This window comes from Balaenoptera musculus, chromosome 14, assembly GCF_009873245.2.
Source record: "Balaenoptera musculus isolate JJ_BM4_2016_0621 chromosome 14, mBalMus1.pri.v3, whole genome shotgun sequence".
NCBI classification, from domain to species: Eukaryota; Metazoa; Chordata; class Mammalia; order Artiodactyla; family Balaenopteridae; genus Balaenoptera; species Balaenoptera musculus.
This window is the reverse complement of record NC_045798.1, coordinates 8,587,861-8,601,810: the sequence shown is the minus strand read 5'-3', so window position 1 is coordinate 8,601,810 and position 13,950 is coordinate 8,587,861. Positions and strand designations below refer to the sequence as shown.

General features: G+C 42.5%; 1 protein-coding gene and 1 non-coding gene across 2 annotated transcripts in view; one reads left to right on the top strand and one right to left on the bottom strand.

Moving 5' to 3' along the window:
• IFT81 (intraflagellar transport 81) overlaps nucleotides 1-13,950 on the bottom strand; it is a 202,807-nt gene that overhangs the window by 178,110 nt on the left and 10,747 nt on the right. The gene's annotated exons all lie outside the window — the stretch shown is intronic.
• On the top strand, nucleotides 8,500-8,630 carry LOC118880461. Its single transcript, XR_005016324.1, has one exon. It is a non-coding gene; the product is annotated as a small nucleolar RNA SNORA24 (small nucleolar RNA).

Sequence of the window (13,950 nt, the reverse complement as noted above, 5' to 3'; positions counted from 1 at the left end):
CACAGTCACCGTCTGCACAAAGCCCTGTTTCTTAGAGCCCATGGGGAACTGGGACCACTACCCCCATTTATTCAAAGTAACCATTTGAGTGCACTGGGTGTGGTTATACTTTCTGCTGCTTGTATGTTTCTCAGCCCATACTCTAATCCAATGCAGTCATCATTCCAGGAATCCCTGAGGGTCCGCTGATTGAAATCCTTCTGCTCTCTCTCTTTTTTAAAAAATATTTATTTATTTATTTATTTGGCTGCATTGGGTCTTAGTTGCGGCACACGGGATCTTCGTTGTGGCACGTGGGATCTTTAGTTGCGGCATGCGGGATCTTTAGTTGCGGCATGTGGGATCTAGTTCCCTGACCAGGGATCAAACCCGGGCCCCCTGCATTGGGAGTGTGGTTTCTTAGCCGCTGGACCACCAGGGAAGTCCCCTTCTACTCTCTTTTGAATAGATGTAGACATCACTATCTTCTTTCACTTTTACTGTGATCTTTCAGTTTCCTCTTTTCCAGTCCCAAGAGGGTTATGAATCATGTTTCCAAAACAGATGATGATCTATGGAAAGGATTTTGCATTTCCAACTTCCTTAGTTCTTCTGAATGAATTATGAAGGTCATATGTATGTGAGTCTTCAGGAATCAGAGGGGGAGGCCAACACCAGTCATTTTAATCAAATAATTACCATACTTGACAGGCTTGGATAAGAGCCTTAGGCAAGCCTTAGGCAAGGCTGTTGAGTATAGTAAGTTATGAGTTATTTTGTTTCCCCAGGGAAACAAGAAGCTTCTCAAAGGCAATGGGCTTGGTTCTGTGTGCCTGCATGCCTATTCCAGCACACTAGTGCAGTGGGGAAGAGCTGGGACACTGGAAACTGACCACCTGGCTTCAAATCCTAGCCCGCCCACTAATTAGCAGAGAGGCCTCAGTTTACCCAATTCTTAGAAACCTTAATTGTATCTTTGTATCCAAGAGTTGTATTAAATATTAAATGTTCTAAGAGTAAATGTATGTGAAGCACTTAGCACATTGCCTGGCACAGAGGAAGTGGTCAATAAATGTTAGGTATTATTGGACTTCCTTGGTGGCACAGTGGTTAAGAACCCGCCTGCCAATGCAGGGCACACGAGTTTGAGCCCTGGTCCAGGAAGATCCCACATGCCGTGGAGCAACTAAGTCCGTGCGCCACAACTACTGAGCCCCTGTGCTGCAACTACTGAAGCCCATGCATCTAGAGCCTGTGCTCCACGACAAGAGAAGCCACTGCAGGGAGAAGCCCGCACACTGCAACAAAAAGTAGCCCCTGCTCGCCACAACTAGAGAAAGCCTGCGTGCAGCAACGAAGCCCAACACAGCCAAAAATAAATTAAAAAAAAAAAGAAAAAAAAAGAAAAAAAAAAGTTAGGTATTATTGTTATTTAAAGTGTTAACCATGTCTAACGATGCTGGCTATTATTGTTATTTGGACAGTGCCCAAGAATCACTCCTAAGCTCTAGGCCCATATATTTAACCATGTGTGGATGAATATTCTACTTAAATAGTTTAGAGGCAACTCAAATAAGTACAGAGGAGAAATAATCATCTCTGCTTCCTCCACCCCCACCCACATGGGCTCTTCTGGAACTCCCAAGCTCGGTTAGTAGCACCACCTGCCATCAGCTCAGTTTCCCAAGTCAGAAATCCAAGGGACAGCCTCACCATCTCCCTTCTCTTTCTCCATTCCATCCAATCTCACCAATTCATTCAGCAAACATTTATTGAGCACCCTGGCACTGGGTAGATGCCAGGATAAACAAATGAACCAGACAGGCTGTCCTGGAGGTTAGGTGAAGTGCAGAAGATGGGCAAGCAATGTGTAAAGGGATGAGTTGAGCACAGCCTGGGATAAAGGGTCTGAAAGAAATAAGCAATGTGCTGTGCTAAAAACAATGGAGTTATTTCTGACAGGGGTCAGGGATGGCCTCTCCAAGGAAGTGACATTTAAACTAGATCTGAATGTCAAGAAGGAACTGACCATGACGAGTTGGAGGCAGGACATTTCAGGCAGAGGGACGGCAAGCACAAAGCACTGACGTGGGAAAGAAATGAGTGTGTTCCAAGAACTGTCAGATGGCCAGTGTGACTGGGACATTTACAACAAGGTCTCTGGACCTTCTAGTCTAGCCAGGAGGGACACAAGCTTACTTCTTACTGCTTCATAAACTATGTGGTCCCATCTCAGTGAGACAGAAGCTCAAAGAAAGGCAAAATAAAATCCATACAGACAAGAGTAGTCACAGGGGGCTTTATGAAGCTTGTGACACATGAGCTGGCCCTCCTAGATGAAGAGACTGGAAACATTCAGTGGGATGAGAAAAGGTATTCCCAGTAGGACTAGTGGCACCAGCCAGGTCCAGAGAAATGAGTATGGTATGTGCTAAGACTACAAGTAGACTTGACTGGCTCCCCAGGTTGGGAAGAAAGTGGATGAAAGTTAAATAGAGGCTGATTTGGGGAAATCTTTTTTTTTTTTTTTTTTTTTTAAGGGCTGAGATGTTTGGACCAATTGCAAAGTTAAGGTGGAGCCATTCTTGGGTTGACAGGAGATGTGAGGAAAACAGTGACTTAAGAACATCCTTCAGACCTCCATGAGGATGTTGGGTGAAGGGGGAAACCCTGGGAAGAGAGATTACTTTTAGAAGTCTGCTGGAATCATGTAAGAGTGACTCAAAAAGCAACCTAGACTACTAATTGGGTGGTGGTAATAGAAAGAACAGAATCTGAGTAAGAATTTTAAAAATTCCTTTAAATCCAACACTAGAGGGTCGGTTAAATAAATTATGGTACACTCATATAATAGAACTATATGCAGCTATTTAAAATGATGCTATAGAAGGATAGCAAATGACACTGAAAGATGTTCAAGGCAGAACACAATCTGCATGACATTTCTTACTTAAGGGAGATGTGAGTCTTCAATTAGGGTTCACTTTTTTCTTGCAAAGATATTTATTAAAAGCCTTTAACCCTGAATGCAAATTTAAGGAGACAAAGAAGACTCACTTCAATCCTCACCGAAATATGTCACAGATAATAACAAATTCAGAGATATCAGAAAAGGTCAAACGGCGTTTCCTGAAATCCAGAAATCAAGCTTAAAAACCATCTTTTGTGTTTCCCTCTACCATGATTTGTTTTGGGTAAGTCAGTCAAGAGGTGGTGTGTATGGACTTCCCTGGTGGCGCAGTGGTTAGGAATCCGCCTGCCAATGCAGGGGACGTGGGTTTAAGCCCTGGTCTGGGAAGATCCCACATACCGTGGAGCAACTAAGCCCGTGTGCCACAACTACTGAGCCCGTGAGCCACAACTACTGAAGCCCGTGTGCCTAGAGCCTGTGCTCTGCAACAAGAGAAGCCACCACAATGAGAAGGCTGCACACCGCAACGAAGAGTAGCCCCTGCTCGCCGCAACTAGACAAAGCCCGCGCACAGCAACAAAGACCCAACACAGCCAAAAATAAATAAATTAATAAATAAATAAATTTATTAAAAAAAAAGAGTCGGCATATGGCTGGCTCTACCCCTCCTGTAGGCTCAATCTTGCTCCCGCCACCACCAAATGCGTATGTTGAAGTTCTAACCCCCATTATCCCAGAAAATGACTGTATTTGGAGATGTAGCCTTTAAGGAGGTAATTAAGGTAAAATGAGATCATATGGGTAGCTCCTAATCCAATCTGATCGGTGTCCTTATAAGAAGAGGTGATTAGGACACAGGCACAGAGGGAAGATCATGTGAAGATACAGGGAGAAGATGGCTGTCTATAAGACAAAGAGAGAAGCCTTAGAAGAAACCAACTCTGCTGACGCCTTGATCTTGTACGTCAAATTTCTGCTATTTAAGCCACCCAGTCTCTGGTGCTTTATTATGGCAGCCATACCAAATACTTTGATTCTCTCTTTTTAATTGTGACAAATATATTTTAAATACAAAATCTAATGCTTGGGTTCCTCATATATTTAAGTTCCTCAAATACTTAAATGCAAAATTACTATATGATCCAGCTATTCCACTCCTAGGTATATACCCAAAAGAACTGAAGGCAAGGACTCAAATACATACTGGTACACAAATGATCATAGCAGTATTATTGACAATAGCCAAAAGGTGGAGACACCCCAAGTGCCCATGAAGAGATGAATGGATAAACAAAATGGGTTATATACATACAATGGAATATTATTTGGCCATAAAAAGGAATGCAGTACTGACACATGCTAGAACATGGATGAACCTTGACAACGTTATGCTAAGTGAAGTAAGCCAGACACAAAAGGCCACATACTGTATGACTCCGTTGATATGAAATATCCAGAACTGGCAAATCCATAGAGATAGAAAGTAGAATAAAGGTTACCAGGGGCTGGGGGGGAGAAGGAAATGAAGAGTTAGTGTTTAACGGGCACAAAGCTGCTGCTGATGAAAAAATTCTGGAAATGGATAACAGCCATGGTTGTACAACACTGTGAATGTGCTTAATGCCACTTAATTGTACAGTTAAAAATAGTTAAATTTATGTTATGTATATTTACCACAATTTTTTAAATCAACAAAAGCAAAAACCAATGCTTAGGCAACTGTGGGATTTTTATATTTTGTGGAAATTTCCTTATATCATTAAAATATATATAATTTTTTGCAGTCCAGACTCTCTTAGTCTGAGTCTCAATTGGAGGCTTGGTGATGGCTTGCTGTTCATACTTTTTTGTTTCCTCCAACCACATATAAATGTGTCTTGTAAGAAAATATTCCAGTGGAGATACCCAGCTTGGCCAGCAAGCCAGGAGAACAATATTTGTGAGGACATGCAAAGAAGAAGGGATAAACCAGTGGTTGGTGGATATAAATCTTACCTTTGGCTTTCTTCGGATGGGACTGGAGGCACTGATCTTGCCTGAGGCATTGACTTTGCCGTCCACCATCAGGGAAGAAATTTCTACCTCTCTGATGGCAATAAATCTGCCTTCAGCAGATAAAGCACTAAAGGACTACGTTCCCAAAGGCACTTGCTGATGCCCGTGTGGAGCCAGGTTCACAGGCGGGGAGGCATCGCATGTACACCGTGCCCATTCACGGTTTGAGGACGGCCTGGCGCAGTAGCTGGATGCAGCTTTGCTTGCTCAGGGTACATCCACATTAGCTCCCGTGCCGCTGGGAGAGCAGAGTGGCTTCGCCTCCCAGGTGGGTAAGGTGAGAAAACCCACATGCAGCCAGGCAGTACCGATGGGTAATTACTGTGAGTATCTTTGTGATGCGGAGGTTTTCTGAATGTGCCACAGAGGCCTTATCAAAAAAGTGCCGGGACAGGTCATCCTGGAAATGGGACAGTAGTGCCCAGGAGAATATAAGGCGGGCTGAAGTGGCTGCCTCATAGAAACAGGTCCAAATGTTCAAGTGAAGCAGAGAGGGGTAAAATGAGAGCAGAATATTTGAGGAAAGGAAGAAGTCCCTGTGGGAAACTCATTTTGAATAAACTCAATCTGCAAAACTCTAGATTTACAAAATAAGTAAATAGGATGGGTGAGCATGATTTTTGCTTATAAGATTCCTTTCAATAACATTTGAATGAAATTAAATGAAAGTGGAGTCCTCCCTTTTAAGAGCTTATCTATCAGAGAGACAGGGGGATGTCCAAAGCCTGGGCTCTGGCTAACTGTGAGACCCTTTTAAACCTCATCTTAGTTTTCTTATTTGCAAAAGGAAAGGACTGGGCTAAATATGATCTCTAAGGTACTTTTAATCTCAAAGTGCTTCCCCCATCGTATAAAATGCGATCAGTTTGTATTTGACATCAGGCTTACATAAAGTTCATAGCACATCACCTGGTAAGTGTGATCAATGAATTTACTGTGTTGGTTAAAATCAAAAGTCCAGGGCTTCCCTGGTGGCACAGTGGTTGAGAATCTGCCTGCCAATGCAGGGGACACGGGTTCGAGCCCTGGTCTGGGAAGATCCCACATGCCGCGGAGCAACTAGGCCCGTGAGCCACAACTACTGAGCCTGCGCGTCTGGAGCCTGTGCTCCGCAACAAGAGAGGTCGCGATAGTGAGAGGCCCGCGCACCGCGATGAAGAGTGGCCCCCGCTTGCCACAACTAGAGAAAGCCCTCGCACGGAAACGAAGACCCAACACAGCCATAAATAAATAAATTAATTAAAAAAAAAAAATCAAAAGTCCATACCATTGCCTCTGAGGCCCTACTTGATCTGGCCCCTGACTACCTCTCAGGATCTTACCTCACTTCACTCTCCTCCTTGCCCACTATGTTCCAGGTCTTCTTTCTATTCCTGGAACACACCAAGCTCATTCCTACCTCAGGGCCTTTGCACTTGCTGTCCACTCTGCCTGGGATCCTTTCCCCCCAGATTTTCAGAGAGTTGGCTCTTTCCTGACATTCAGATCTCAGTTCAAACGTACTTCCTTCGAGCGGGCCTCCCTCAAGCTAATAGATACACAGAGAATTCAACACCCATTAAGAATGCATGTTCTGGGCTTCCCTGGTGGCGCAGTGGTTGAGAATCTGCCTGCTAATGCAGGGGACACGGGTTCGAGCCCTGGTCTGGGAGGATCCCGCATGCCGTGGAGCAGCTGGGCCCGTGAGCCACAACTACTGAGCCTGCGCGTCTGGAGCCTGTGCTCCGCAACAAGAGAGGCCGCGATGGTGAGAGGCCCGTGCACCGCGATGAAGAGTGGCCCCGCTTGCCGCAACTGGAGGAAGCCCTCGCACGGAAACGAAGACCCAACACAGCCAAAAAATAAATAAATAAATAAATAATAATTAAAGGTGCTAATAATTAAAAAAAAAAAAAAAAAAGAATGCATGTTCTTTTAGGGTGCACATGGAACACTTGCAAAACAGACATGCATGTATCTCCTTCAATATATTCCCAATGAACAATATGATATAGATCAGGTTCTCCGACTGCATTTTAATGAAATTTGAAATTAATTTTGAAAAGATAAATTTTTAGGGAATTCCCTGGCAGTCCAATGGTTAGGACTCTGCCCTTTCACTGCTGAGGGCCCGGGTTCAATCCCTGGTGGAGGAACTAAGATCCCACAAGCTGCACGGCATGGCCAAAATAAAAATAAATAAATAAATAAATAAAACTCTTCTAAAAAATAAGGTTTATTTTTTTAAAAAAAGATAAATTTATAAAATATTTGGAAACCAAATAAAATATTGCTAAATGACTCTTGGAAATATTTAAAACTGGATGATGGTGAAAACACCACACGTCAACATTGGTGGGACACAGACAGTGAAAGCACTATTTTAAAGGGAAATTTATAGCTTTATATACATTTATCAGGAAACAAGAAAGGTTAAGAAAGACATGAGGCTAAGCATTCAACTCAAATACTGGAAAAGAAGCAGCAGAACCAAATGAAAGAAACAAGAAGGGAATAACTATTAGGGCAGAAATCAACAAAATATAGAACAACTGAGACGACTAACAAAACTAAAAGCTTATTCTATGAAAAGATTAATAAGATAAAAGTCTTGGACTTCCCTGGCGGTCCAGTGGTTAAGACTCTGTGCTTCCACTGCAGGGGGCACAGGTTCGATCCCTGGTGGGGGAACTAAGAAACTAAGCTCTCTGCATGCTGCTCGGCGCCTCCAAAAAAGAAAAAAAATTTCCCTCCACGTTTGGCCTTCCTTGCTGGTGCAGTGGTTAGGAATCCGCCTGCCAATGCAGGGGACACAGGTTCGATCCCTGGTCCAGGAAGATCCCACATGCCGTGGAGCAACTAAGCCCGTGCACCACAACTACAGAGCCTGTGATCTAGAGCCCGCGAGCCACAACTACTGAGTCCACGTGCCACAACTACTGAAGCCCGCGCGCCTAGAGCCCGTGCTCCGCAACAAGAAGCCACCGCAATGAGAAGCCCGCACACCACAACGAAGAGTAGCCCGCGCTCACCACAACTAGAGAAAGCCCGTGTGCAGCAACGAAGACCCAATGCAGCCAAAAATAAATAAATTAAAAAAAAAAATCTCTGTACTTCACAGCCTTTGTCTCTGTGCATTACCAATCACAGCATCAGCCTTTTTCTACCATTGAATAGGAGACCCATCTAGTTACCACAAAAAAAGTCATAAAGAACACTAAATGGGGGAAACACTTCTACTCTGTTAAACATCTTTATTTTTCCACTTATTTTTTTAAGAAAAATAATCTAAATTCACACAAATAGTCTTGAAGCTTTTACCTTGTTTGGGTGAGAGATTTAACTTCTGTGCTTATAAAAAATATGTTGTGGGGAGGAATAATGATTTACCTAATTAAGTTAGCTTTGTACATCTCCCTCAAGCTCTAGTCCGTTGCCAGGTATTCGAGTATACATAGAAAAACGTACACCAAAATCCTCTCCAAAGAAAATAAATCAAACTGTCCAAAGATTAAATACTAAGGAGAGTAAATGAAATTCTCTGTAGCTTAATCTGAATTAAGAATCTTATGCTTCTCTATGTATCTTCGAGACCTGTCAGCTGTGGCAGTCTCCCTTTCTAGCCATGGAAGAGCATATTCTTGTTTATTGGCAAAGCTGTCACCATTTAATTGGTATCACATTCTGACTTGTACAAGTAACGTTCTTCACTTTAAAAACCTGGAGGGTGGGCTTCTCTGGTGGTGCAGTGGTTAAGAATCTGCCTGCCAATGCAGGGGACATGGGTTCGAGCCCTGGTCCGGGAAGATTTCACATGCTGCAGAGCAACTAAGCCCGTGTGCCACAACTACTGAGCCTGCGCTCTAGTGCCTGCGAGCCACAGCTACTGAAGCCCGGGTGCTTAGAGCCTGTGCTCCGCAGCAAGAGAAGCCACTGCAATGAGAAGCCCGCACACCGCAATGAAGAGTAGCCCCCGCTCGCCGCAACTAGAGAAAGCCCGCCCGCAGCAATGAAGACCAAACACAGCCAGAAAAATAAAAACAAAAACCCTGGAGGGTACTGGGTTATTGGGCAAACTTCTAACTACTGTTCAAATGTTTCTAGGAAACTGAACTAATTGTTCCAATGGATAATGGAAAACATAGCAAGATATCAAGAAATCCAAAGCAATATGGGTGAAGTCTTATTTAGCATCCTGCAGTACACTGCCAACCATGATTTTAAATCTCAAACATGGTATTCAAGTGGAGAATAAATGAGTGTTTCCTTGCTGTAAAAAAAAAAAAACAAAAAAAGAATCTTATGCTTATAGTGTTTCTATGGAGTTAGTAACTATATTCGTCTCCTACTGATGCTGTAACAAACTATGACAAATTCAGTGGCTTAAGAAAACACAAATATATTATTTTACAGTTCTGGAGATCAGAAATCCAAAATGGGTCTAATGGGCCAAAATCAAGGTGTTGGCAGGCTGTGTTCCTTCAGGAGGCGCTGGGGGGAATCCATTTCTTGCCTTTTCCAGAAAGCTTCATTGTTTGGCTCATGGCCTCCAATTAGCAATCTCATCACTCTCACCTGTGCTTCTGTTGTCACAGGCCTTTTCTGACTCTGACCTTCAGCCCCTCTTCCATTTTTTAAGAACCCTTGTGATTAAACTCACCTGGATAATTCAGGATACTCTCCCCATCTTAAAATCCTTAACTTAATCACATCTGCAAAGTCCCTTTTGCCATATAACGTAACACAGTCACAGGTTGCAGGGATTAGAACACTGATATCCTCAGGGGGATCATTATTCTGCCCCCCACAGTAATTAAGACACCACCTGGGAAAGTTATCAGATTTGACACTAACGAGACTGTATCTTCAGGTCCTATTTTCCTGAGTCTGTTGGGTAATCCTTCCAAATATTTAGGTATCTAATAGTTTCCAAGTAAATTTGAGAAGATATTACATCGTATGCTAATGTCGGGGAACATGATGAAATGTATGGGGGTTCCAATAACTAGCATCTCCACAAGCATGACTTCTCCCATTTCAAGGTGACCCCCACAATCCTCATTATCCCTTAAACTTACATAACATACCAAGCAATGGAACCATAAAAATAGTCCCACATAATATTACACAATGATTTAGTGGACAAAATGATTTCACAGCATTTTAAAGCTACATAATGAAATATTTAAGAGCAAAGATTCTGGAATCAGGCAGACATGGACTCAAATCCTGACTGAACCCCTTGCATGATCTAAGTCTCAGTTTTACTCCTCAGTGCCCACCTAGGTTCACATGAGACCAAGTGAAAGGAAGCCCATAAAGCTTTTAGCAGCATATTAGCTGTTGTTATTACTATCATAAAGGCGATATCATATTTGACACAATAACACCGATCCCCATTTTACATATAAAGAAACATACTCCCGGGTTTCCCTAGTGGCACAGTGGTTAAGAATCCGCCTGCCAATGCAGGGGGACACAGGTTTGAGCCCTGGTCGGGAAGATCCCACATGCCGCGGAGCAACTAAGCCCGTGCGCCACAACTACTGAAGCCCGCGTGCCTAGAGCCTGTGCTCCGCATCAAGAGAAGCCATCGCAATGAGAAGCCCGTGCACCACAACGAAGAGTAGGCCCCACTCACCACAACTAGAGAAAGCCTGTGCGCAGCAACAAGAGACCCAACGCAGCCTAAATAAATAACTAAATAATAAAATAAATTTATAAAACAAAAAAGAAACATACTCCCCAAAAGTAAATAGCTCATCTAAGGATGCATAACTAGTAAATAATCATATATATCCCAGTGCCTGGCACACACTGTATCCACTCCTGAATACCTTTGTTTTCAGTAATATCAGATACAACCCCCGCAAGTCGACCTCACAACTGCTCCATCACCTTTTGTATTCGCAGCTTTTTTCCTATCCATCCTCTATTCTCTGTTGCCTACCAAAGGATGTGGTCTCTGAGGACTTTATAGTACCCTGAAACCAAATGTCAAATGTACTGAGATTTTAAGGCACAGTTTCAGAAACAGGTCCAGCTCATCTGCAAGAATATCATACTTCCCATTTTCTCCATTTTGATAAGCTATAATTCCCCCCACTCACTGAATGGGAGGAAACATTTGCAGATCATATATCTGATAAGGAATTGTAGCTGCAATATATAAAGAACACTTACAACCTAAAATAGACAAATAACCCAATTAAGAAATGGGCAAAGGATCTGAACAGACATTTCTGCAAAGATGTACAAATGGCCTATAAGCACCTGAAAAGCTCAAGATTAATCACTATGAAAATGCAAACTAAACATTTATATATATATATATACACATTTACATATACATATTTGAGTGTAGGCCAATTATATTTCATATTAATTTCTTTCAGGGCTCCTAACGGGATATTAGAAAATATTTCTTTTTAAAGGGACTTTGAATCTGATAGGTTGAGACCCACTGATCTAGCAGATATGGTCAACATACGGCCTATTAGATATGGAACATACGGCTATGTTCCACACCGGCTTTAGCCTCAAGGACTCCATGGGGAAAGCAACAGTATAATTATAAAGTGATTTATTCCTCACTTCTGCTACCAACTTGTTCTTTATTTAGGGAATGTGCTGTTTCTGGAGATATATAATTACACATTTGGAGCACATGCATCTGTCATTATGTTATACAATGACAGATTTTACAACGTCTACGTGCCAGATAAGTGAATCTTACATCTATAAATGCCTGAACGTTAATTTAAACGTTTTTTTCATTGAAGCATACAGCTTCATCTGACTGGCCTTTTGCATCTCGAGGCCATTGTAATGACTGTGCTGTAACCAAACGACGCCCTAATATGCAGAGGTCAGCCACTGCTGGCCTCGCAACTAAATGGTAACAGACTGATGAGCTTTTTGGAGTTCTTTTGGAGCTTTTTATAGGAACTTATTTCTTTTTATGCACTATTAATCTATTTATTGCTGCTCTTAGCATTGGTGGCCTCAAGCAGTGCCTCCCATCTCTAATTTGCTGCATTCATACAAACATTTGTTTTAACGCCCACATTACCAGTGACAGTACATTTTTCATCTCTTGGAACCTAGCGCTATAGCCAAAGCCTTTTCAATCCCAACTTTCAAAAGCCTTCTAGCTTAAGAAAAAAACCGAACATTTATTATAAGCTTACGGGGGTACCTTAAGGGCAAAAGTGAACCAAGGAGGCAGAACCAGGAAGTAGAAACTCAGCAGAAACCAAAGAGGCCATTTTCTTAGTATTGCTCACCTCTGCTCCCTTTGCCTGTCCAGTTTCTTTCTTTTGCTTCTGTAAACTCCCCTTCTTGGCTTCTCCATAAACATGACTCTGCCACAAACCCTGAGGTTACATCAGCTCAGTTCTGGTCACTTGCAGAGAACAAAGAGCTGCCTCTCTCCCAGTGCCAGTCCCAGAGGAGAGAATCAGATTGGTCCTTTTGGGTTAGGTTTCCCTGTGGTCCGATTGATAAGGTCATGTAGTATAAAAATGGCTGCTGGGGCCACCTCTGTGAGGAAGGGCAGTTTTTAGAGGAAGAATGTTGTGATAAACTGGCTTACCATGCATCAAAGGAAACGGACAATCCAGACTGTTGGAACTTTGTCTAAAATAAAAATAATTTCTGTGTGAGGGTCTGAGGTGCTCCCCTATGAAGAAAGAACATGAGGTTTGGCCCCATTATTATGTGGTAGGTACTTTTTTTCTGAGGACCTTGATTGTCTACTCCCTGTTTCTTTCTTTCTTTCTTCCTTTCTTCCTTCCTTCCTTTCTTTCTTTTTTTCTTTCTTTCTTTCTTTCTTTCTTACTTTCTCTTTCTTTCTTTCTTTCTTTCCTTTCTTTTCTTTCTTTCTTTTCTTTCTTTCTTTCTTTCTTTCCTTTTCTTCCTTCCTTTCTCTCTTTTTTTAATTTGATATAATTCACATACCATAAAAGCCACCTTTTTATTTTTTTAATTTTGTGTTATTAAAATAATTTTATTTATTTATTTATTTTGGCTCGCCGGGTCTTAGTTGTGGCACACGGGATCTTCGTTGCGGCATGCAGCCTTCTTAGTTGGGCATGCGAACTCTTAGTTGCTGCATGCATATGGAATCTAGTTCCCCGACCAGGGATCGAACCTAGGCCCCCTGAATTGGGAGTGCACAGTCTTACCCACTGGACCACCAGGGAAGTCCTACAACGTTTTTAAAATGTACAAATCAGTGACTTTTAGTAAATTCACAAGCGTTCTGCAACTATCACCATTATCTGTTTTCCAGACCATTTTCATGATCCCAGATGGGAACCTCATACTCGGTAGCAATCACTCCCCATTATTTCTTTCCCCCAGTCCTAAGCAACCACGGATCAACTCTCTGTCTCTGTGGATTTGCCTATTCTGGGCATTTCATAAAAATAGAATCATACAATATGTAGCCTTTTGTACTTGGCTTCTTTCACTTAGCATAGTTTTCAAGCTTCATACACACTGTAGCATGTGTCAGTGTTTCATTCCTTTTTATGGCTAAATATTCCATTGTATGGATAGACCACATTTTATTTATCCATTCATCAGTAGATGGACATTTAAGTTACTTCCACTTTTTGGGGCTTATGAATAATGCTACTATGAACATTCATGTACAAGTTTTTACATGAACGTATCTTTTTAAAAATTTTTGTTTATTTATTTATTTATGGCTGCGTTGGGTCTTTGTTGCTGCGGGCGGGCTTCCTCTAATTGCCTTGAGCGGGGGCTACACTTCGCTGTGGTGCACAGGCTTCTTATTGCGGTGGCTTCTCTTGTTGTGGAGCATGGGCTCTAGGAGCGAGGGCTTCAGTAGTTGTGGCACATGGGTTCAGTAGTTGTGGCTTGTGGGCTCTACAGCACAGGCTCAGTAGTTGTGGCACACGGGCTTAGTTGCTCCGCAGCATGTGGGATCTTCCTGGACTAGGGCTCGAACCTGTGTCCCCTGCATTGGCAGGCGAATTCTTAACCACTGTGCCACCAGG